The sequence below is a fragment of the Apodemus sylvaticus genome, chromosome 13 (assembly GCF_947179515.1).
Source record: "Apodemus sylvaticus chromosome 13, mApoSyl1.1, whole genome shotgun sequence".
NCBI lineage: Eukaryota > Metazoa > Chordata > Mammalia > Rodentia > Muridae > Apodemus > Apodemus sylvaticus.
In genome coordinates, this window is record NC_067484.1 from 8,925,599 (window position 1) to 8,950,596 (window position 24,998).

Consider the following 24,998-nt stretch of genomic DNA (forward strand, 5'->3'; position numbering starts at 1 on the left):
GAAAGAAAGAAAGAAAGAAAGAAAGAAAGAAAGAAAGAAAGAAAGAAAAGAAAAAGGAAAACCAGATAGTCATAACACCAGTCAACAGTGTTGAATGTGGGGAATGCAAAAGAAACTGAGAATAAAAAGAAAATGACTAAGGTGCTGGAGTTACTCACAGTTACACTAGTGATACTTGGTTCGAAGTGTCCTTAAAACTTAGAGAAATCCCTGGGCTAAGTCCAGTGGTTGGCTGCTAGCTTCTGTGTGTTTCTGGAAGGCTCTGGCAGGGCCCCTCAGGAGACAGCAATATCAGGCTCCTTAACAGCAAGCACTTAACATCCACAGTAGTGTCAGGGTTCGGTGACTGTTTATAGGATGAATCCCCAGGTAAGACAGTCTCTGGATGGTCTTTCCTTCCATCTCTGCCCCACACATTGTCTCCATAGTTGCTCCTGTGAATACTTTGTTCCCTTTCTTAAAAACGTTGGGTCCACATGGTTCCAGCAGTATCTGTGGCAGAGGAAAGCCTTGCTGGACATCAGTGAGAGAAGAGGTCCTTGGTCCACTGAAGCATATTCTGGTCATGACCTGCTGCCTTTGTGTGGAACTACCCAAAAAGTGCCCAGCATCAATGTTCCTCATGCAGAGACTGCTAGAATACAGCCCTCCAGACCTCCATTTACCTATGTTGAAATATGCTCTTAAATGCTCCCGATTCACCAGAGAGTATCTGGGAAAGTCCAGGAAATTAAAAGAGTAAAGTACTGGAAACTTTAAAAGTAGGTGTTTCTGTCCCTTCCATTCATTTGCTTAATGATATTTTTCCATCCCTGCTTCAAATGAAGTAAAAGTGTACGTTCTTTATTTGAAAGGCATGGCCATGCATAGAATGAGACAGTCTCATTCAAGCATGTTAATGTCATGTTCATGAATTTAACTAAACAAAAGTATATTTAAGCTTACACTGTATCTGCCAAGTCATTTAACTGCGCTCTTGCTTTTAATCACTGCCATAATCCATCCTAAGTTAACACTCACTCATCATAATTATGTTAGTTATTAGCATCTTAAACATATCACAAATGTCAAAATATTTTCCAATAAATAAAGTCTGAATAGACCATTTGGGATGAGTTATTTTGGTCCTTGTAATTTAGGCCTTTAGAAAGAAAGTATTTCAGGCAAAAGTGGATATTTTTTCTGTCAGGGAATAAAAAAAGAAGAGTTGAATTCACCTAATGGCAGGTTTACTATGAATGTTCTAATATCTGTCAACACTGAGGAATGAAGTAGAAGGAGTCAGCTCTAAGCCCACAATTCTCCTGAGCCTGAAAGTATTCAATAACTTCCTCAGCTTGAACAATCTGTTATTTTGAAACCTACTCCATACGATCCATAAGATAAGATTAAATTATTCAGTCAATACTGCAGTTTTGGCTTTTGTCATGGATACATTTAATGAAATAAAAAAGAAGGGCTCATTTATCTTATAGTTACCATTTTATAGAACATAGGTTTTGACATTTGATTTTTTTTCTCTCCCAGTACTATGAATACTACTTAATTTGAGACTATAATTTATCATCTATGTCCGCAGATGTTGGGCAAATTAAACACTGGTCATATACACACCCACAAATAACATTTATTATTGTACATGGGAATATTTCATATGGAAATAACAGGGATTTTCCAATAGGAAGTATCAATGATACAATTTTGTTATCATTAACTCTGAACTATCAACCATTACTTAATATGTATTGTTTATTTCACAAATATGAAATTGTGTGCCAGATGAAAATGTTTTGCAAATTTCATGTAAATGTTAATTTAAAGTTTTATATATATATGATTTGAGTGTGTGTGCCTGTGCTTTAATATAAGCAAATAAAAGGAAAACTGCACTTATTCTTTTATTATATATCTTTACCTTTTAAAATAGAAAATGTAAAGTGTTTTCATTATGTTTTTTATTACCATTTGTTTTTTTCCCTTGCATCTGTCAATTGATAACTCCATTATCCTGAGAACATGACATCAATAATGTTCTGAATCCTCAGAAATTGGTTATAGAAACAATTACCTGCTTTTAGGTAAGACTTGAGAATCTATGTATCCTGTTATGAATTTTTTAAAATATGTTTTACAACTAAATGTGCACTGTAATCTTAAACAGAAAATTATCATAGCAAACCTACTAATAACTTTGCAATTCATAAATATATTTGTAAGAACTATCTTTCAACTATATGTTAGCTGATCTATTTTAAGGTAAATAATGTTACTGTTATTGGACTATTCTAAATTGGATATCATAAGCTTTTTTGGTTTATTTTTGATATTATATTTTAACTATTACAAGGCTTTAAACCTCTGCTGTATAAGACTAAAATGTTGATAATCATGCTTTTATTATTCGTTGACAGAGACTCTCATGTGTCATTGAACTTCATAGTTCGTAGACTCTAACTCCATAAGTAGGTAAGGGTAATACTGAATCTGTGATCTCAGATCTTTTGAGGCATCTGCTGCAAAAGTACTTGAATCATGTGTGTGCACCTTATGAAACTTCTTGCTTTCTTCACTTGTTTGTTAAAACCTTGGAAACATAGTTAACCTCAATGATGTTTTAAGTACATGATTCTTCAGTCTGAATTTTCTGTAGCACAAATCCTCAGAGCTGGATTTTCTATAACACAAATCCTCAGAGCTGGTCACAGACCTGTACCTTTCAAAACCATTTTGATACCAGTCCTATCTACACACAATGCAAAGCAACTCAATAACTTCATATCTCAGGTCTGAAATATTTATACTTCTGCCACATTTTAAACACTAAAATATTCAGTCGTTCTATTTTATTCATAAGATAATCTTTGATAAGATCCTCAACTAAAAAGCTGCACATCCTATCTAGATATTCCAGATTGCTTAGAATTAGTTCCCAGGTGGGTGTTCTGGGCTTCCTTCATGTGATTTCCTGGTATTCATTTTGTAAGTTTCATTGAAGACTGAGACTTGAGGCAAAAATATCATGAAAATCATCAACTTAAAAATTGAATAGAATTAGACAAAATTATAAGTAGATAAGAAGCTGAAAAATGCCTAGTGTCACTGAAGAGTGAGAGAAGGCCAAAATTCTGTCCGATGATTTAGCCCTGTGAAGAGTCATACAAGTGGAGGTAAATAATAATGGAAGAGCTACCACTTCAGGGAGCCAGAAATGCAAGAACAAGAAAATATTAACAGCAGATGCTGCCAACTGGTTGCTGGGGACGCTGAAAAACAGACATAAATAGATGGTCATACTGATACCACAAAATCCATGCTTGAAAAATATGGAATCTTCTTCAATTTGTTTTCATTCTTTTATAAATGATCAACATTCATATGGGCCAAATATTTTTTCAATGTATAGAAAATTTGAGTAACTAATGCAAAATTATTCTCAAGTAAATTTTCTCTTTACTCTCACATTTCCACTCTTTTTGAATAAATAAAATGAAGAGTAGTTTTCTCATATTGCATATATGTAAACACATGGCCTCATTTTTTCTGGGTTATGTATAAAGAAAATCAAGACAATGATAAAAAGTCAAACTCTCCTGCCTTCAAGATGAAGCATGGACCTTTCTTAGTGCATATTTAAGTTGGCATCTAATGGATCAGAGAACCTTGTGTGTTATTTATATGGGGACATATTTTCTGTCTCATAAACTCTTATTCTACCTTAAATCCATGGGGGAACAGAAACACAGGAGAATCCCCAATAAGCTTTTAGCATGGGTGCTTACTGGGTCCTATCACCTTATTTAAGTCACTTCCAACTGAACCGTGGTGCTATGCCCTCATAAGCTTTAGTTTGGGTATGACTCTGTCAGGGTCAGCCTGTGACCTCCAGAGTGTCAGATTGTCAATTGGCCATGAGGACATATATCTATCAGTGCTGAATGTATTGATCATATCAGATATAAAAGTTCCAGCTGTCAGATAGCACCTAGGAGAATCATCCCTTGCCTAGTCAGTACATTCATTGCTTAGTGAAATGCTTTTACCCTCACCACAAAGTTCTTTTAAAATCGTGCTTATCATTGTTAGCATGATTTATCCTGAGAGAAAGAGAAAACTATCATGAGAAAAGTGCAGAATGATGGACATGCCTGCAGATGTTCACCTGCTACCTGTCCTGTGTAAATTCTAGCAGTGTCAAAACTACAAAAATGTCCTCTGTCATATTTCCCACTATCCTTCCTTCCAAAAGGGTGGAGTTTTGTTTGTTTGTTGCTTGTTTGTTAGTTTTGTTTTTTCTCCATAATTTGAGTTAAAATCTGCCACAACAAACAAAATAGTTTGGAGACTATGCAGCTTAGCTAGAAGTTGAACTGTGCTTAGTAAAAAGGCTGGAGTGGAGCGTGGTCACAATGTGGGAAGTGCAAGGAGGGATTCTTTAGAAAAAGTGAGGAGGTGGAGAGATGGCTTAGTGAGAATGCTCATTAACACTCAACAAATTCTCTCCTGATTCTGTTCCTAGAACCCATATTGTCATGCCAGGAAATGTTTGTGTATCCTGAAAGACCTCCAAGAAGACAAATGAAATGCAATCACATCAGGATCTCTTTCACAACCTCTACCTTAGGCCACACCATCTCTGATGCAGGAGAATGGGAAGGTGTCCAGAGCCCAGTTTCAGGCTAGAATTTATAGAGGCAAGAAGGAGGTATCTAGCCTGGTACAAATCTGTGGGATACCATTATGGCCTTTAATATAATTTGATGGTGCTGTGTGCCAAACCATAAACCTAACTTCTGTTATCCTGATTGGTGGTTGTTAGGAAGTGAAGTATCAGAGATGGGCTTGTAATTTGGAGATACGGTTTTTGGGGAGTAACCTGGAAACTGGTGCTAGAGTCAAGTCTTGTTGAGGGGTAACCTGCAAACTGGAGTTAGACTCAGGTCTTGCTGGATAGCTTGAAAACTGGTGGTAGAAATCAGCCTGTTAGTTAATTTGAGTTCACCCTTAGTTAGGTCAGGTTATCTAAGATGTAGTCTTAACCTAAAAGATTTCGTCTCTCAATATCACTGTGCTTCTCAATCTTCTGTACTTCCAGTTCCAAGGACTTGACTCAATTTTCTGATCTCCCCAGGAACCAGACATGTCTATGGTGCACATACATACAACCTGGGAGAGGGAAACCTCCCATACATATGAAAATAAACAAAGTACTTTTATATAGAAAGCAGAAAACTGAGCAAAGAAGGGAATAGTTCTACAGAAGTTCTTTGTACTTTCTCCGTTCTTCAGATGATCCTTAATAAACAAGACTATCTTACAAGAGAATCAAAATTTCAATATCACCAGTGACAGATGTCTAAAATATTGTGTTTTGTTTGTTACTGAGGTTATTTATCTATTTATTTACTTATATACATACTTTAGTGTGTGTGTGTGTGTGTGTGTGTGTGTGTGTGTGAGTATACCATATGTATTTCAGGGTTCCCAGAGTCTGAAAAGTGGCATTAGAATTCCCTGAAGCTGGCAGTTGTAAGCCACTTCGAGTGCATGCTGGGAAACAAATTCAGGTTAACTGCAACAAGCATTTTAACTGCTTAGCCATTTGCCCAGCCCCAAATATTAGGTGTTTTTCTTTTTGTTTTTTTTTAAAATGGTGGTTAGACTTATTACTGATGCCTCTTACTAAAACACTGAAACATATATTCTTAAAATTTTTACACAGCTAATGTAATAAATATGTAGACAGGAATGAGAATAGACAACAGAGTGGGCATGAATAGATTAATGGATGGGTTGGAGGATAAACAAACAAGCAGACAGACAGACAGACAGCAGATTGATGATAGATAGATAGATGATAGATGTGGCGAGCCCCCTGACCAGCAGGGAAGAAGACCACCGACACGAGGATTCTTCTCTGATCACACTTTTATTGGAGTACCGATTGGTTAATGGAGAGTTGAAGATGAGGGGCGAGGGAGAAGGAAAGGGAGCGGCATATATAGGCAGGACAGGATGTTTCTACTATAGATAAGCTAGTCAAGCTGGGATAGGCTGCTTGCTGTTGCCGGGCAGACTTGTGCTGGGACAAAGGCCAAAATGAGATGTTTACTGCACTCCTCAGCGCCATCTTGTAATGGCGTTTGCAGGAACAATAGGCAGCCCCTCACAGATAGATAGATAGATAGATAGATAGATAGATAGATAGATAGATAGATAGAGGCACTTAGAAATGTAGATATATAGATGATTGAATGTTAGGTAAATGAGAGAAAGAAAGACAGAAAGAGAACTTATGAGATCCTCTAAACTCACAAAGCAAATTCTTACAAGTACACAATTATGAAAATTTTCACTCACAATTTATAACATTTTGTAAAATATTAAGGCAACAAAACAAACTAAATAAAATTGTTTTGCTCCAATTGATTTAACTAATGTTCCAATGTGCTTGTTTATACTTTTACTATATTTTTATGTTATTAATGCAGATTCATGGCTGTCCTGCAGTGTTAAGAACAAAGTTTAGAAATGATAAAACCTGACAAATTCCTAATAGTCTATAGTATAATTAACATTCTCTGAATTTTAGTGAAAGAAATTTAGCCAATATATTGTTACTCCTCCCTCTCAAGGGGAAGAGGTAAAGCAATCTAGACCATTTATGAGGAATATTTACAGGCAAATTACATGTTGTTTGCCTTATATGGGTAGAGTGAAAAAATGTGATATTTATTTTTTAATTTTTCCTCATTATTCTTTTCTATTTACAAATAAATGTGTTGGGAAGTTAAGAAATCAATTCAAAAGTTTTCATCTCAGAATATCTTCTGACTAATGAAAAGTTATTAACAATCAAATAAGGATATTGTCAACTTAAAATAAGGGCTTATCAAAATTTACAAGCACAAATATGAATCATAATTTCATAACTCATTTAAAGTTTTACTAATTATAATAGTTTCAAAACTATGTTGCAAATATATTGATGAATAAACATTAGTCTTAGAAATGAAATATTTATCACTGCTTCTGTCTTTATCTCTTCCTGTTTCTCTGTCTCTGTCTGTCTCTCTCTTTCTCTACACAAACACACACACACATACACACACACACACATACACACATGCTCATGCTTCTGACTATTGACTATTTTCTTGTCTAATTTTAGACATGAGAAAAGATAAAACAGAAGGAGAAAGTAAATTTAGAAACTGTAAAGTACCCATACTTAAGTGGTTTCAAAAGGTAAACAGCTAGTGTTGTATCTCAGTGTGTGTCTCCTCAAACAATGAGACATGAGTTTTGATCCCCAGAACCAACATAAACTTACAGTGACACGATATGTTCTTGTAAACCCGGTACTGAAGCTGGAAAAAGGCTGAGTCAGAAAAATTGCAAAGAATTACCAGCTAGACAAAATAGCCAAAAAATTACAAGAGCCAAGTTTAAGAAAATTCTAGGGACAAAGAGTGGAGCAGAGACTGAAAGAAATGTCATCGAGAGACTGCCCCACCTAGGGATCCATCCCATCTACAGACAATAATCCCACTCAATATTGCTGATGCCAAGAAGCACTTGCTGACAGGAGCCTGGTATGGCTGTCCTCTGTGAGAGCCTGACCAATACAGATGCAGATGTACACAGCCAAACATCAGACTGAGCCCAGGGATCTCAGTGGAGAAGTTAGGGAAAGGATTGAAGAAGCTGAAGGGGTTTGCATTCCCATAGATAGAACAACAATATCAACCAACAAAACCCCCTAAATCTCCCAGGGACTAAACTACCAACCAAACAGTACACATGGGGTTGGAGGCATGACCCATGGCTCCAGCAGAGGATTGCTTTATCAAGCATCTCTGGGAAGGTAGCCCTTTTTCCTGTGGAGCTTCAATGACTCAGGGTAGGGGAATGGTATCACACTGAAACAGGAGGGGATAGGTGGGTAGAGGAGCACCTTCATAGGAGCAGGGGGAGGTAGGAGGGGATGGGAGTTTGTGGAGGAAAAGCTGGAAAGGGGAATAACATTTGAAATGTAAATAAGTAAAATAACCAACAAAAAAAATAAAAAGAAAGAAAGAAAACACTAAGAATAAATAATCACAAGCCAGCAAATCAAATGAAGAGAAACACACACACACACACACACACACACACAGAGAGAGAGAGAGAGAGAGAGAGAGAGAGAGAGAGAGAGAGAGAGAGAGAGAGGCACCACAAAAACAAAATAACAGGAATCACCAAAAATTACTTATGGTTATCTTTCAACATCAATGGTCTCAATTCCCCAAATAAAAGGACACAAACTCAGAGAATGGATGTGAAAACAGGATGCATTCTTCCGCTGTATCCCAAAAGTACACTTTAAACCTTATCATTAAGGATAAACATCACCTATGGATAAAAAGGAGAGAGAAAATATAGTCCAAAGAGATAGACATAAAAGTTAAGGTGATCTAACAATTTTAATATGAGAAATAAAGTGGATGTCAACCCAAAAACTAATCAGAAAGAAGATATAAATCCACAGGATAGTCATAAACAATGAGGATAATATAATTATTCACATCTACATTAAAAGCAAAGGCCCCTCAAGTTTGTAAAAGAACTATTACTACAGGTTAAAGACATACTTGCTCTCACACTGACAGTGTGAGACTTCAATATCACCACTGTAACCCTCATTGTTCTCTAATAGACATGTCATCCAGACAACAATAAACAAAGACATGCTGGAGCTAACTGATGTTATAACCATATGAACCTAACATGTTTACAGCACATTTTTCTGAGCTCAATAAAACTTTCCCCAAAATTGAATACATACTGAAATACATAGGAAAATATTAGATGTTAAATTAATGATTACCAAGCCATAGTAAATAGAACCACAGGAGTTATAAATAGAGCAAGGAACTAAAGTATGGGGGCAGACGTATCTCATTAGGAAAAAGAAATAGAATAGATCATTTTGGAGGGATGCAGGTACAGGAACATAAGATGAAGTCTGGAGAGGGAAGGCTAAGGATCAAGGAACATGGGATCAAACATGGGGTGAAAAACTTTTCCCATCCCTATGCTGCTGTTTTGCCCTTTTGATATTGTCTTTCATCTTACAGAATATTTTCAGTTTCATGATGTTCCATGTATTAATTATTGATGGGAATGGGAACAAGAGGGATCAGCTGTCGGAGCATTGATGGAAATAGTACTGGGATGGACAAATGTAATAGATGCATCTCTGGGATGAGCTAGAAAGCAAGGGCAATGGATACTCCTAGGAATCTATGAGGTTGACCCTAGCTAACTAGGGTCCCTAGTTGACTCTTGGGAATAGGGAATGTAGCGCCTCAAACAGACATCTTCTATAACCAGGTAAGATTTCCAATGAGGAATTGAGACATCATTCCAGCCATAATATCTTTAACTTACAATATACCCTGCCTATAAGAAGTGTAGAAGTAGAAATGGATCAGGAATTGAGAAAATAGCCAAACAATGACTGGTTCAGTTTGAGAATCCTACCATTAGTGTGAGCCTACTCTAAGACCTAGAATTAACAAACAGGACCTCATAAAATTCCAAAGCTTAAGTAAGGCAAATGACACTATCAATAGGACAAAACAGCAACCAACAGATAGGGAAAAGATCTTTACCAATCCTACATACTATAGAGGAACAAAAAACTTAAGATGTTAGAATCCAGAGAACCAAGTAACCCCACTAAAATGGGATACAGAGCTAAACAAAGAATTCTCAAGTGGCTGAGAATCAGATAAAGAAATGATCAACATCCTTGGTCATCAGTGAAATGGAAATCAAAACGACCTTATGTTTCCACCTCACACCAGTCAGAATGGCTAAAGTCAAAAACTCAGGTGACAGTAGATGCTGGCAATGATGTTGAAAAAGAGGAGCTATCTTCCATTGCTTGTGGGATTGTAAGCTGGTAAAACCACTCTGGAAATCAGTTTGGTGGCTAATCAGAAAACTGGACATAGTACTGCCTGAGGACCCAGCTATATCACTCCTGGGCATATACCCAGAAGATGCTTCAACATGTAATAAGGACACATGCTCCACTATGTTCATAGCAGCCATATTTATAATAGCCAGAAACTGAAAACAACCCAGATGTCCAACGGAGGAATGGAAACAGAAAATGTAGTACATTTACACAATGGAGTACTACTCAGCTATTAAAAACAATGACTTCATGAAATTCTTAGGCAAATGGATGGAACTTGAAAATATCACCCTGGGTGAGGTAACAAATGAACACACTTGGCATACACTCACTGATAAGTGGATATTAGCCCACAAGCTCAGAATACCTACTATACAATTCACAGACAACATGAAGCTCAAGAGGAAGGAAGACCAAAAGTATGGATGCTGCAGTCCTTCTTAGAAGGTTTACTGGCTAGTTTTGTGTGTCAACTTGACACAGGCTGGAGTTATCACAGAGAAAGGAGCTTCAGTTGGGGAAGTGCCTCCATGAGATCCAGCTGTGGGGCATTTTCTCAGTTAGTGATCAAGTGGGGAGGGCCCCTTATGGGTGGTACCAACTTTGGGCTGGTGCCCTTGGGTTCTATAAGAGAGCAGGCTAAGCAAGTCAGGGGAAGCAAGCCAGTAAGAAACATCCCTCCATGTTTCCTGCTTCATGACCTGCTTGGGTTCCAGTCCTGACTTCCTTTACTGGTGAACTGCAACGTGGAAGTGTAAGGTGAATAAACCCTTTCCTCCCCAACTTGCTTCTTGGTCATGATGTTTGTGCAGGAATAGAAACCCTGACTAAGAGAAATTGGTACCAGTGTATTGGAGTATTCCTGTGACAACCTGAGCATGTTTTAGGGAGGACTGTGGAAGGACTTTGGAACTTTAAGCTAGAAAAGCCATTAGAATATTAAGAGCTCGGTGGAAAGTTCTGTAGGAGCTTGGAAGACAATGTTAAGAACACTGCAAAAGATGGAGGCCTGGCCTGTGAAATTCAGAGGGAAGATTAAAGACTCTTTTTTTTTTAAATTTTTTTATTCGATATAATTTATTTACATTTCAAATGATTTCCCCTTTTCTAGCCCCCCCACTCCCCGAAAGTCCCGTAAGCCCCCTTCTCTTCCCCTGTTCTCCAACCCAGCCCTTCCCACTTCCCTGTTCTGGTTTTGCCGAATACTGCTTCACTGAGTCCAGAACCAGGGGCCACTCCTCCTTTCTTCTTGTACCTCATTTGATGTGTGGATTATGTTTTGGGTATTCCAGTTTTCTAGGTTAATATCTACTTATTAGTGAGTGCATACCATGATTCACCTTTTGAGTCTGGGTTACCTCACTTAGTATGATGTTCTCTAGCTCCATCCATTTGCCTAAGAATTTCATGAATTCATTGTTTCTAATGGCTGAATAGTAATCCATTGTGTAGATATACCACATTTTTTGCATCCACTCTTCTGTTGAGGGATACCTGGGTTCTTTCCAGCATCTGGCAATTATAAATAGGGCTGCTATGAACATAGTAGAGCATGCATCCTTATTACATGGTGGGGAATCCTCTGGGTATATGCCCAGGAGTGGTATAGCAGGATCTTCTGGAAGTGAGGTGCCCAGTTTTCGGAGGAACCGCCAGACTGATTTCCAGAGTGGTTGTACCAATTTGCAACCCCACCAGCAGTGGAGGAGTGTTCCTCTTTCTCCACACCCTCTCCAACACCTGCTGTCTCCTGAATTTTTAATCTTAGCCATTCTGACTGGTGTAAGATGAAATCTTACAGTGGCCATGGTTTGATCGCAAAGATTCTGTGGTTTTGCTTAGCTGGGACTGAAGAATCAGCTGTGATTACCAAGATACCAGAACCAGTAAAGCAAACCTTTGTGTTACTGGGACTATTGATGCTGGTTAGGTGGAGCTAAGAAATTAGCAGTGATTAAGAAGAGACCAGCATCACTGAGGTGAAATCTTCTTGGAAGTGTTTTCTGAGAGCACAGAGAGTGTGTTCCAGAGATAGCCACAGTTGTATTTTGTGCTGTGGCTGGACTTGGTACTGTGTAAGAGTTACCCAGAAGGTACTGGTTTTGAAGGTATGAAGGGGTCATGAAGAGCTGCTGAGGCCCTTGGCACAGTGAGAGGCCATGGAAGGCCATTGGTGAAGGTGCAGCCTCAGTTGCAATGTATGGCCCAGGACTTGAAAGGATCATGCATACGAGCAGAGCCTTGTCACCATGAAGAGAGTCTCTGAAAGACTATTGGTGAAGCCTAATTACAGTAGAAGTCAGCAGTGTTTTGGAGATGCCAGTGCCATGAGATGACCACCAAGAACAGCAGAAGCAGTGGAGTACAGGCAGCTGGAGCCTAGAAGACAAGCTGTGTGCTACAAAGGGCAGAGCTAGAGAAGTGACCCACACCCTTGGAGGAGCCCAGAAGATTGTGAGTTGGGTCCCAGACATTGAATCATTGGAGTTTGAGTTTTGTTTTTGGTTGTGACTGTACCCTGATATGTTTCCCTCTTGAAGGAAGAAAGTATTTTAGTGGAGCCGACAGTTAAAAGATTTTGAATTTTTAAAAGGCTTTGAATTTTAAAGATATTGGACATTTTAAGGTGATTGAAGTTTTAATATGTAAAGACTGTGGGACTTTTAAAGTAATTTAGATCTTGGGGATGAATAAAAAAGGAAGGGTTCAGGATTAATAGTGATGTGCTTGTGTGTCAAGTTGACAAGGGGTCAAGTGTACTGGCTAGTTTTGTGTGTCAACTTGACACAGGCTGGAGTTATCACAGAAAGGAGCTTTAGCTGGGGAAGTGCCTCCATGAGATCCAGCTGTGGGGCATTTTCTCAATTAGTGATCATGTGGGGAGGGCCCCTTGTTGGTGGTACCAACTTTGGGTTGGTGCCCTTGGCATCTATAAGAGAGCAGGCTGAGCAAGCCAGGGGAAGCAAGCCAGTAAGAAACATCCCTCCATGGCTTCTGAATCAGTTCCTGCTTCCTGACCTGCTTGAGTTCCAGTCCTGACTTCCTTTAGTGATGAACTACAATGTGGAAGTGTAAGCTGAATAAACCCTTTCCTCCCCAACTTGCTTCTTGGTCATGTTTGTGCAGGAATAGAAACCCTGACTAAGACTGAAGGGGACCAAAATACTCACTGGAGGAAATACGGAGACAACATGTAGAACAGAGACTGTAAGAAAGGTCATTCATATGCTGCCCCACCTGGGAATCCATCCCATATACAGACACCATACCCAGATACTATTACTTATGCCAACAAGTGATTCATGACAAGAGCTAGCTATAGCTGTCTCCTGAGAGGCTCTGCCAGAGTTTGACAAATACAGAGGCAGATGCTTACAACCAACTATTGCACTGAGCACCAGGTCCCTAATGGAGGAGTTAGAGAAAGGACTGAAGGAGCTAAAGGGGTTTACAACCTCACACAAAGAACAACAATATTAAGCAATCAGAATTCCCAGTGTCTAAACCACCAATCAAGGTGTACACATGGAGGGATCCATGACTCCAGCTGCACATGAAGCAGAGGATGGCCTTGTTGGGAATCAGTGGGAAGAAAGGGTCTTGGTCCTGAGTAGGTTTGATGCCCCAGTGTAGGGGAATGACAGGGTGGTGAGGCAGGAGTGGGTGGGTAGATGGGGAGCACTGTCATAGAAGCACGGGGAGGGTAGATGGAATAGGGAGTTTCCAGGGGGAAACTCGAAAAGGGTATAACATTTGAAGTGTTATATAAATAAAATATCCAATAATTTAATCCCTACTGTTGAGGATAGGGACACCCAAAGCCTGCCCACAGTAACTCAGGAGCAGTTTAGAGACAGCACCTCTTCCTTTTCCTGTGCTCCTAGGGCCTCTCTCATTGGCTCTATAGTAGGTGGTTAGACAGTCTTTAAGGATTAGCATGTGATAAAATTGGAAATTACCCTTTAAATGGGCCTGGATTATCTGTCCAGCTACAGAGAGCACACAAATCATAAGTCATTGAAAGGAAGTATCTCTCTTGGCATTGCCTGGAGGACATTTTGATGAGTGTTGGGTGTCCTGAGGCAAAGACAACATCTGTGTTGGAGTCATTAATGTTCGGAAAAGTGCTGTCTAAAGCTACAAGGCCATAATTAATGTTAAGAATAGTGAATATTTTTTTAAATTTCTCAGACTGCAGGACTGAACACAGGTTTTTGTACTTGCAAGGCAACTACTCTACAACTGAGCTAAATCCCCAACCCTGACAGTAGCTAGTAAAATGAAGTCTTGAGTGTAGTTTGCTCATTTCATGTAAATTGTATGGTTGGCAAAAAAAGAAAAAGAAAAAAAGGAAAAAGAAGGAGGAGTCATTCTGGCTATCCATTGCTGCCTCAAATTTTAGAGCTTAACAAGAACTGTATTTAGATACATGTCATGGTATCATGTGCCAAGAATTTGGGTGGGTCTTGGCTGGGAGAGTCTTCTGCTCCTTAGAGCATCAAGCTAGCACCTCAGTGTTATTTACCTGGGTTCTGGTCTGGAGAATTCAAGACAGCTTCATTTACATGATTAGTTTCACTAGTACACCTGGGCAGATAAGCCTTCTTCCTTCCCAGGACTCTTCATATAGTCTGTTCAGTGGACAAGATGGTGTGAGGCTGTATAAGTAGGCATCATGCACAAAACCAGAAAGTAGACATCATTAGTTCTTTAAGACACAGCATAGCTTTTATGTGAAATCGTTAGAAATCACAGCAAGATTCGCACCCATATCCTCCCAGGAGCCTCCCCAATCCCAGTGTCAGGCTTGTCCCAAAGATGTTTGAACTGATTTTTCTCTCCCAGCACTCTCATTCTCTACCACTGCAACCTACTATACCTGATCCCCTTCTGACTTCCCATCCTCATCTCCTCTCCACCTAGATCTCTTTCTCCATCTAGCCACAATTTGTACTTCATTTCCCCTTCTGTGTGAGATTCAAGCACCCTCTCTTGGGCCCTCCTAGTTTCCCTGTGTCCATCGGTTGTAGCTTAGGAATCTATACTTTATGCCTAATATCCACTTTTAACTGAGTGCATACCTTGCCTGTCTTTCTGGCTTTGTGGTACCTCACTTAGGATGATATATTCTAATTCCACGCATTTGCCTGGAAGCCCTTGGAGGAGCCCAGAAGATCGTGAGTTGGATCCCAGACATTGAATCATTGGAGTTTGAGTTTTGCTTTTGGTTGTGACTGTGCCCCGATATGCTTCCCTCTTGAAAGAAGAAAGTATTTTAGTGGAACCCACAGTTAAGAGACTTTGAATTTTGAAAAGACTTTGAATTTTAAAGATATTGGTCATTTTAAAGTGATTGAACATTTAATATGTAAAGACTATGGGACTTTTAAAGTAATTTAGATCTTGGGGCTGAATAAGAAAGTAAGGGTTGAGGGTTAATAGTGATGTGTTTGTGTGTCAAGTTGACAAGGGGCCAATTGTACTGGCTGGTTTTGTGTGTCAACTTGACACAGGCTGGAGTTATCACAGAGAAAGGAGTTTCAGTTGGGGAAGTGACCCCATGTGATCCAGCTGTGGGGCATTTTCTCAGTTAGTGATCAAGGGGGGAGGGCCTCTTGTGGGTGGTACTATCTCTGGGCTAGTATTCTTGGGTTCTATAAGAGAGCAGGCTGAGCAAGCCAGGGGAAGCAAGCCACTAAGAAACATCCCTCCATGGCCTGTGCATCAGCTCCTGCTTCCTGACCTGCTTGAGTTCCAGTCCTGATTTCCTTGTGTGATGAGCAGCAATGCAGAAGTGTAAGCTGAATAAACCCTTTCCTCCCCAACTTGCTTGTTTGTCATGATGTTTGTAAAGGAATAGAAACTCTGACTAAGACAGTGGATGCCATTGCATTTTGGGCATAAATATTCAGAATTGAGATATCATCTTGATGGATTTTTCCTTTCATGAGTATGAAGTATCCTTTTACATCTCTTTTAATCACATTTAGTAACCACTCTACTTATTATAATAGATTAAATAATCAAGATTTCTTCTTGTGTTTGTTTTCTTGGAAATTTTTTTAGCCCTTTACTCTGAGGAAATATCTATCTTTCTTGTTCAGGTATGTATCTTTTATGCAAAAGAATGATCACATCCATTCACATCCATAGTGTTAGCCTATATCTTATTAAGGACTTGAATCCATTGCTGTTGAGAGACAATAATGTCCAATGATGTTTAATGCATGTTATTGTGATGTTGAGTCAGAAATGATGTTTAGCTGGGAGAACTGGAAGAAGTAACAGTCTGGAAAACATAATTAGACTATATTATGTGAGAAAAATAATCTTTAGTGAAAGGTATTAAAAAAAAAAAAGAAAATGTCCTAAGTTAGTAAGACAAGAGTGATAGAGTAGAACACTTAATATCCTCCTGTGGTATCTACATTCATGCACATAAACACACACACACACACACACACACACACACACACACACACACACTCACACACACATATACCTCCTTCTATCACACACATATATACACATATCTGTTTGTCTCTCTTTCACAAACAGAAGAACAATTTAAGCCAGGTATTTAGAAAATTATAGATATTGTATTTTGGGGGGAGAGTATGTTGAGAGTGAAAATTAAATGGGGTTCCTAAGGAAATAATTTTGGCTTTTCAAAATTATACAACTATTCATTTTTTAAATAGATATCTATTGGCCACTCTCCAGAGGCACTTTTGAGACAGCTTCTGAGCCTGTGAGAATGAAGAAGTGTCTCTAATATTCAAACAGAAATAGCAAAATAATCTGTGCACAGTAACCTAAGATGACAGAACTATTTATAGGGTACAAATAGGAACATATTAAATACACCATTTAGAAGGTCAAAGTTGTAAAACTACATTGTAGTTATATTGAATCATTTCATTACAGGCTTTAAATTTCTTTTTAAGTAGTCATTATCTACAAAATAAAACATCAAATTTTTGAAAATATAACTCATGTTAAACTTTTATGAGTACAGTCTTTAAAACTAGGCATGAATATTTTAAGGAAGTAAAACAATTTGAGCATTTACTTTCCAAGAGAATTTTCTTGAATTTTCTTCTTTTACTCAGTTATTCTGAAGTGAATCTACAGTCAAAGGTGTCTCTCACCATCCTGAAGGATAAGCATTGGTTAATATTTAGTGATGAAACTTTAAACCTCTATTTTCCTCAAAATCCATTCCTGAGAAAGTGTGAGGAGATGTATAACAATTTGATAAGTAGCTTAGGAAAACATAAATGAGCAAACTCATTTACATAGTAAAAGTTAGAGGAAGTCCAATTTGGAAGGTGGTCATTTACATTATTTATATTAATGTAAAGGAACTTCATGCAGATTTTATGGAAGATTACTTAGAAAAAATAGAAAGATAAAATAAAGTCTTTTTATGCTGTTAGAAAAAGGGGTATGCAAGTATATGCACATATTTTCATCTTTATAAGACTGTTACATAAATACAATATAAAAATATATAAACAAAACTGAATATATAAATGTATAATGGTAGATCATATAGAATAATAGATATGTAACATCCAAGCTCTACAGCAATTATTCCAATAAAGTAAGAATTTAAGTAATAACTGACAGTTTCTCTAAATTGTGCTGACATCCAGCTCTATAAACTACAGACTCCCAGCCACTAGCAACAACTTAACTACATGTGGTAGTATAAGAATGCCCACCAAAGGCATAGAAGACAGCAGTATTGAGAATGATTTGAAATATGGGGAAGATTTCAGAGGAGAAGAATTTTAGTATGTGATCTAAAGACTTTCCTTATCATATTTTTGTGAAAATAATGACTGCTTTCTCCTCTTTTCTAAAGCTAAATCTTCCTGAGGCTAAATTGAAAAGATTTGGATTAATTACACTTGCAGAGAAGATTTCAAAACAGCTTAATGTGGACTGTGTCCTGTGGTTATTATTGGGCATGATTATTCCAATCTACAGTGAAAAGGAGCAACTTATATTACATTGGTCAGAAGGCAGAGGCTGAGGAATCTCTAAATGTTAGGCAATAACTATGGAGCCATAAATATGGAGCAACTTCCAATATAGCCAAGCTTAGGCAATGAAGGAAACCATTGAAAATAATAAGCAAGTAGTGATGTAACAATGAGGGGGCAATATTTCACACCCAGAAAACAGCAGAACTTGCCAGCTGAGGCTACATGTTTCTGGCTTTAGAGTCAAATAAATTTAAAGGGATTAAGAAATCTCCTTTCTTGATTAAAGAAAGCTGCTGAAGATAGACTGTGTCAGAGGTATCCCTGCATGAATGCCTAGAGACACTGTTGGCTTGAAGCTTTAATGATGAACCCTGGGTTGTCTTTGAGACTCCAAAATGTTGGAGATGCCAGAGCCATGGGATACCTCTCAAGGAATGTTGACAACATCAAGTGAAACAAGCCTGAGAGAAAGAAGTGTGTTCAATGAACAAGGCTAAAAGACTTAAGAGATCTGAAGAGGATTTTGACCTCAGACAAGAAGATGGAGAATTTGAAGTTAGCCCAACTGGTTCACAATCTTGTTTTAGTTCAGTATTTTCTCACTATTGCCCCTTTCCTTCCTTTTGGAATATCTCTATCTCTATCTATCTATCTATCTATCTATCTATCTATCTATCTATCTATCTATCTATCTATCTCTGTATCTATATCTATATCTATATCTATATCTATATCTATATCTATCTATCTCTGTCTCTGTCTCTATCTCTATCTCTATCTATCTATCTATCTATCTATCTATCTATATATATATATATATATATATATATATATATATATATATATATATATATATCCTTTCAATATATAGTTTGGAAGAATGTATTTTGATTTTACAGGGGTGATAGTTTAAAGATTGAATGAATCTCCAAAGAGGCTATAGAGTTTTAAACAGGTTTTAGACTGACAGACTATGGGGACTTTTGAAGTCATACTAAAGGCATGTCTGCATTATGGTAACACTACAAGCCTATGAGGGTTGTGGAGTAGAATGTGATGATATAAAATTGGTCCCCATAGGCACATATGGATTTACACTATTAGGAGGTATGGTCTTGTTGGTAGGGATCTTCTTGTAGGAACTGTGTCCCTGCCTGTGTACTGCCATGCACTCTGCCATGATGACCTGTACATCAAGACCCAATTAAATTCTTTATTTATAAGAGTTGCTGTGATCATAGTGTCTCTCCACAGCAATAGAAACCATAACCAAGATAGGACAGAAGGTCATATTCTCATTTAGCTGCTTCAGGACTTGTCATGCCAATGATCTTGAATCTTAACACTCAGTTCTATTATAGTATCTACTATAAATCTGTCCACTCTATCTACCTTTGAGTCTCTATCAAAAGAAAAGTGATTTGTTTAACCCTGAAAGAAATTTGTTAAATTGGTAATTTGTATCTAGTGAATATAGCTTTTATATTCCTAGCAATTATAATGCATTTACTATATAATGAATTTTTAACATTAAAACGTATCTTAGGCCCACATGTATATGTAGTGTTGTTTATATAAATTTCTTTTTTTATTTTGAACTTTTTTTCAGTATGAAATATTTTAATGGGCAATTTTTCACACACTTCTTCGCTACTTCATAGACAGTATACAGCCCTGTATATGAAGCAACACAGACCCAATGAGAAACAGAGTAAGAAGGCACTTCTTCCAATACAGACAGTGCATCCTATGTTCTCTTTTTGAAATTTTTATCAATATTCATAATGATAGATATCTTTGCCAATTTTTTATTTTTCATTAACTTTGATCCTATTCATACCCATTAACCCAGTTGTTTCTCCTCCTCCCTTGAAACCTCTTATAATCTACAACATTCCTTCTATTTTCAGTGCACTTTGTTTAGCATGATTTCAAATTCTACTCATTTTTCTGACAAATGACAATTTTAATAACTTTGTTCTTATAGATAATACTTCATTATTCATGTATAGCTAATTTTCTTTGTGTTTTCATTTCTTGATGGACATGTTGGCTGGTACTTGTCTTTTGTTAAAATTTCTGCAACAGACAAGGATATACAACTATTTCTATGGCATGCTGAATTAAAAAACTTCAACTATGTATTCCAGACTAGTATTACTACCATATTAAATTTCTACCTCTATTCTTTGAAACCCCCCCCCCCCAATACTAACTTCCAAAATGTTTTCACTTACTTACATTCCAACTAGGGTTTCATATGGACCTATGTTCCCTATATTCCCAATAATATTGGCCATTCATTTTCTTGATGACAGCCATCATTACTAGAGTTAGATGAAGAGCTTTGATATGTATCTTATCTCTACGTATGTTAATTATTTCACTATATTTATTTTTCATTTAATTTCAGTAATTTCATTTACTAGTAAATCCATCAGCCAATTTTTGGTTAAGGGTTACTTGTGTGGTTTGAATTAGAATGTCACCATAGGCACTGAATGCTTACTCATCAGCAAGTGGCAATATTTGGGAGAACTAGGAGGTAAGGCCTTTTTGAGGTAGTAGAGACTTTTTGGAAAGAGTGTATCACTGGGGGTAGACTTTGAGTTTTTCAGAAGACCAATCCAGGCCCAGTGGCTCTTTCTATTCACACTTCCTTCATTCCTGGATGTATAACTGGCAGCTGTTTCTCCAGCACCATGTCATGTTGCCACCCATGATTCTCACAAGGGTGATAAATAGCTAAGCCTCAGAAACTCTAAGCAAGCCTCAATTAAATGCTTTTCTTCATAAAACCTGCTTGGTCGTTGTGTCTTTTCACAGTAATATAACATAGACTAAGACATGCTTAGTTAGCTCCATTGCTTGAGATTTCTCATCAAGCAGAGGCAGCCTGGTGAAAAGGCCTAGCACAGAAAAAAATCTGTTCACCTCATAGCATTCAGAAAGATTGCATAGCAAAGGAAGAAGGTGCCATAGAAAAGAGAATTGTTTCTGAAATATCCCAGGATAATAGTTCTAGCAAGATCCTCTCTCTTACATTCTTCACCATCTTTCCTGAATCCCATAAAAGTCACATTCCTTAGGCAAAGTATGGAGATGCTAACCATATACAAGCTTACTGGAGTGGCTTGATGTGAACACACCCAAATTCCACAGGAGTACTTGAAGTCTTTGAGGATTTAAGCCCTGCTCAGTACATTTTCAGGCAAGATCATAGAAGACTGTAATTCTGTGAGTGGAGATGATCAAGCAAAACACCAGGGAATAAAAAAAAAAAACAAAACTATGGATGCTATATATGTATCAGATATCTCTGGATATATTATGAATTAACATTCATATTTCCTAACCTTTTGGATATAATTCATATTCTAACTACGGTATGAACCTTCTATTCCATTTCCACCATTTTGTTTGTTTTTTTTTTCTGACCAAATAACCTTAAGTTTTATTTAAATAAACTTCAGTGTACATAGCAAACTCATCAACGGCTTTCTCACCCTGCCCCTATTCACTTCACAGGAAGGTGTACAGACTGCCTCTCAATAGAAGCTTCCCTGGCCTCCGTCCTAGCCAGCTGCAAGACCTGGAACATGTATAGTAGAACAGGGGATCTTGATAGTGTCATTCACAGATACAATAAGGCATACAGCCTCAGAGACTGCTGTCAGAGCGTTGATGTGCTCCGTGGCTGACTCCCGTACAAACACCAAGAAGTTATTTGTGGTGTCCTCATTGTTGATATCTACCCATACCACATATCCTTTGTGCATACTGAGCCCACAGCTTATTGAGGATATTTGAGGAATCAAATTTAGAGTTGTAACATTGCTGTCATGAAATAATCTCCAGGGCATTGGCATATGCTCCAAACAACAACAGCTGTCTCCCTGGAATGGTCCTTTAGTAATCCCCCTGGTACTTGGAAAGACTCCATCTCAATGGCTCCACCACCAGCCACCACAGAGTCATTATTGATGGTTCTCCTCACAATCATTATAGCATCATGTAGGGATCTCTTTGTGTCCTCCATAAACTGCTCGGTGCCACCACAGAAGATGATGGTATGTGTCTTGCCTATAGGGCAGCAAGTGAAGAAATTGTACCATTATCCTCCAATTTGGATCTCTTCAAACACTAGGCAGCAACCCAACACACATGGAATCAGAGCATTCACATTGGTCTAGATTGAGCCTTCACAAACTATCACCATCCTCTTCAGATCCTCTTCAGGCACATGAACAGCACAAAACATGTCCCTATCAGCAAAGTGCAGGGTAGCCACATGCTCAATAGGGTACTTAGACAAGATGACATTGGCTCTAGACTGAAAGATCTTCTTTAATTTGTAATAGATAATATTCCACTTAGCATCAACAATTGTCTGGTAATCTTCCACTGTGTGGATGCTGATTTCAACGTTATCTTTCTCTGCTTTCAGCTCAAGCTCAACATATAAGAGTGCAATCTTGGGGCTCTTATACTTCTTGGACTGCATTTCAAACACAGCATAAGAGAGAGTCTTCTTGAATGCCATACCCACCACCAGTTGAGACTCCTCTAGGGCTCCACCCTGCACCTTCTTAATGCTGATCAGTTTAGTCAGCAACCTCTCAAGTATCATCGCAGTATCAAACACCATCTTGGCGAAGAAGGCATTTTGCTGGGAGATCAGCTTGGAGCTCAGAGCTATCATTGCACACTTCTATAGCATCTTCCTCTGTTCTACTTAATCTTGCTTCTTCACAGTCACAGCTATTTCTTTGATTTTCTTAAGAGCCAACTGGGTGGCTATGCTTAAAGCTTGGATGATGATCTGAGGTTGTAAACCTTCCTCCACATATGGCTTCACCTGCATCAGAGACTCTACAACCAGCAGTCATTGAGGTGGTACCATCACCAACCTCAGTGTCTTGGAATTTGGCAATGCCCACTAAAGTTTTTGTTGCAGGATGGACAGCATCGAGGAGTTTCAGTATTGTGGCCCCATACTTAGAAATTGTTGCTATGCCTCGACCATCCACAATAAACTTTTCCATGCCATGGGGACCCAAGGTTTTCAGTCTCAGCAATCACTTGGCAGGCACTCTGGGATGTCTTGGAAGCTATCAGCACCTTCTTTCAACAGGAAAACTGGTGTGACATCATCTTGGAAGCAGTTTCAGGTACATAAAACTGGTCTCTTGTTTTCTCTTTTTAGTCTGACAAAAGAACACAAGGAAAGTCACCACAAGTGATGAAAAACCTTGTTGTAATGTGAGCACTTCTCATCTCTACAGGCAAACCTATGTACTATAACTTATAAAAGCAAGCAAGACCTGTTGCCTTTGTTTTCTCATATCTTATATTTTACACATAAAACATATTAATGTCCATAAATTAATGTAATTAATTTGTGCATGTAATTTGTTTAAATGGCAAATTCCTCAGAGCAAGATATATCCCAAGATTGTGTTTCAATAGAAAAAGTGAAGATCATTTTTTGGCACACCCTTGCAGCTAAGATGAGAGAATCTCTGCTGTGGGCTAGTTTCAAGATTAAATTTTGAATTACATTTCAAATGGCACAAATGCTCTACTACTAGGGACTCAAAAGAAGGAATTCAAACTAAGAACCTAGGTGCATGAAAAAGCATACAGGAACTGAGGATTTATTTAGCAAGCAAATAATTTCAAATTATGACTCTGAAATATTTCTCAAAAGCTCAGGTCGAGCTACCAAATGTTATTCAAGATAAGATCAATCATATGAAGGTTTTCTGAGTTAATTGTTGAAACATGAGTTTATAAAATATAGTCTAAACTGACAACTAAATAATAAGGAAACCCAGAATCTAATACAATATGTAGACTTCTGAAGTCGATGCTACATTCAAGATTGTATATATGCATATATTTCATGTGTATCACATTTGTTCTTGATTCTTTTGCTATAGGTTATTAATATTGAATTCTCTTTTTTCTTGTGTTTACATTATGCTGTTTAATTTTATTTATACTTCAAAATGTCCAAATCTACAAGTCCCTTACTTCATCTTAATAAGCATTATCCATATCTTTCTTAAAAATATGTAACATGAAAACATTACATGTTGTAGAGGCAATTTTGTTAAATCTATTATTCTGAGCACTATTAAAGAGTGCACAAAAAGGAATGAGTAATAGCATTTGGAAATGCTTTAAAAATAGCAATGGAGGTGGTGGTTTTAGGTAAGAAATAACCAAATAAGGCAGGATCATGGAAAATAATCATGCTTACTACTAAAAGAGCAAATTTCTAATCTACACTGTCAGTGAAAATTATAGGAAAACACATTAATGACTATAAAATTCTATGTTACCTCATAGCTTGCCCTCTAGTCACACCCTGTGACATATGACACACAGGTATTTTGGCTACAGTCAACAATGAAACAGTTTTTGAAAATAAAATTTATTTTTCCCACCCAAATCCACAATTCTCACTTCATTTATTATTAAGTAATAATGAATATTTTGATTCAGTTGATTACCTAAAATATGGTCTTCTTTATATTTGAGAAATAAATTTGTTAAATGCTAACAGTGGGTTTTGGTACTATACTGACTATATATTTCTAAGGAAGAAAAATATTTGTCATATTTCTTCACATGCTACTGGATCACGTGAATGCTTAATGAAAATAATGCATGAATGAATTATAAAATGGCATTCAAATAAGGAATTACTAGATACTGAAAAAGAATTATTTACATATTCTAAATTCTAAATATATAATTATTATAACATCAAAAATTGGTGTTTGATTTTACTATTTAATATAGAATATTTAGTATTTGGTAGAATTGAGATTTGTTTTATTTAATAACATAAATATAAGATGACTATGCTTGAGGAGCTATATGTGTTGTCATAGTAATGAAAAACTCCAGTCCCATTCACACACAAAATCATCATAAATGTTCACCAGATAATACACTGTTCCACCATTAATGTTAGCTTGTCTACAATGTTCTTATTTCCAAGCTAATGTCCTGACATCTACTCAAATCTT

General features: G+C 37.5%; 1 pseudogene; it reads right to left on the reverse strand.

The window, feature by feature from the left end:
- Positions 1–21,533: 21,533 nt before the first annotated feature.
- LOC127664152 (T-complex protein 1 subunit eta-like) lies at positions 21,534–23,098 on the reverse strand (annotated as a pseudogene).
- Between the last annotated feature and the right edge of the window lie 1,900 nt (positions 23,099–24,998).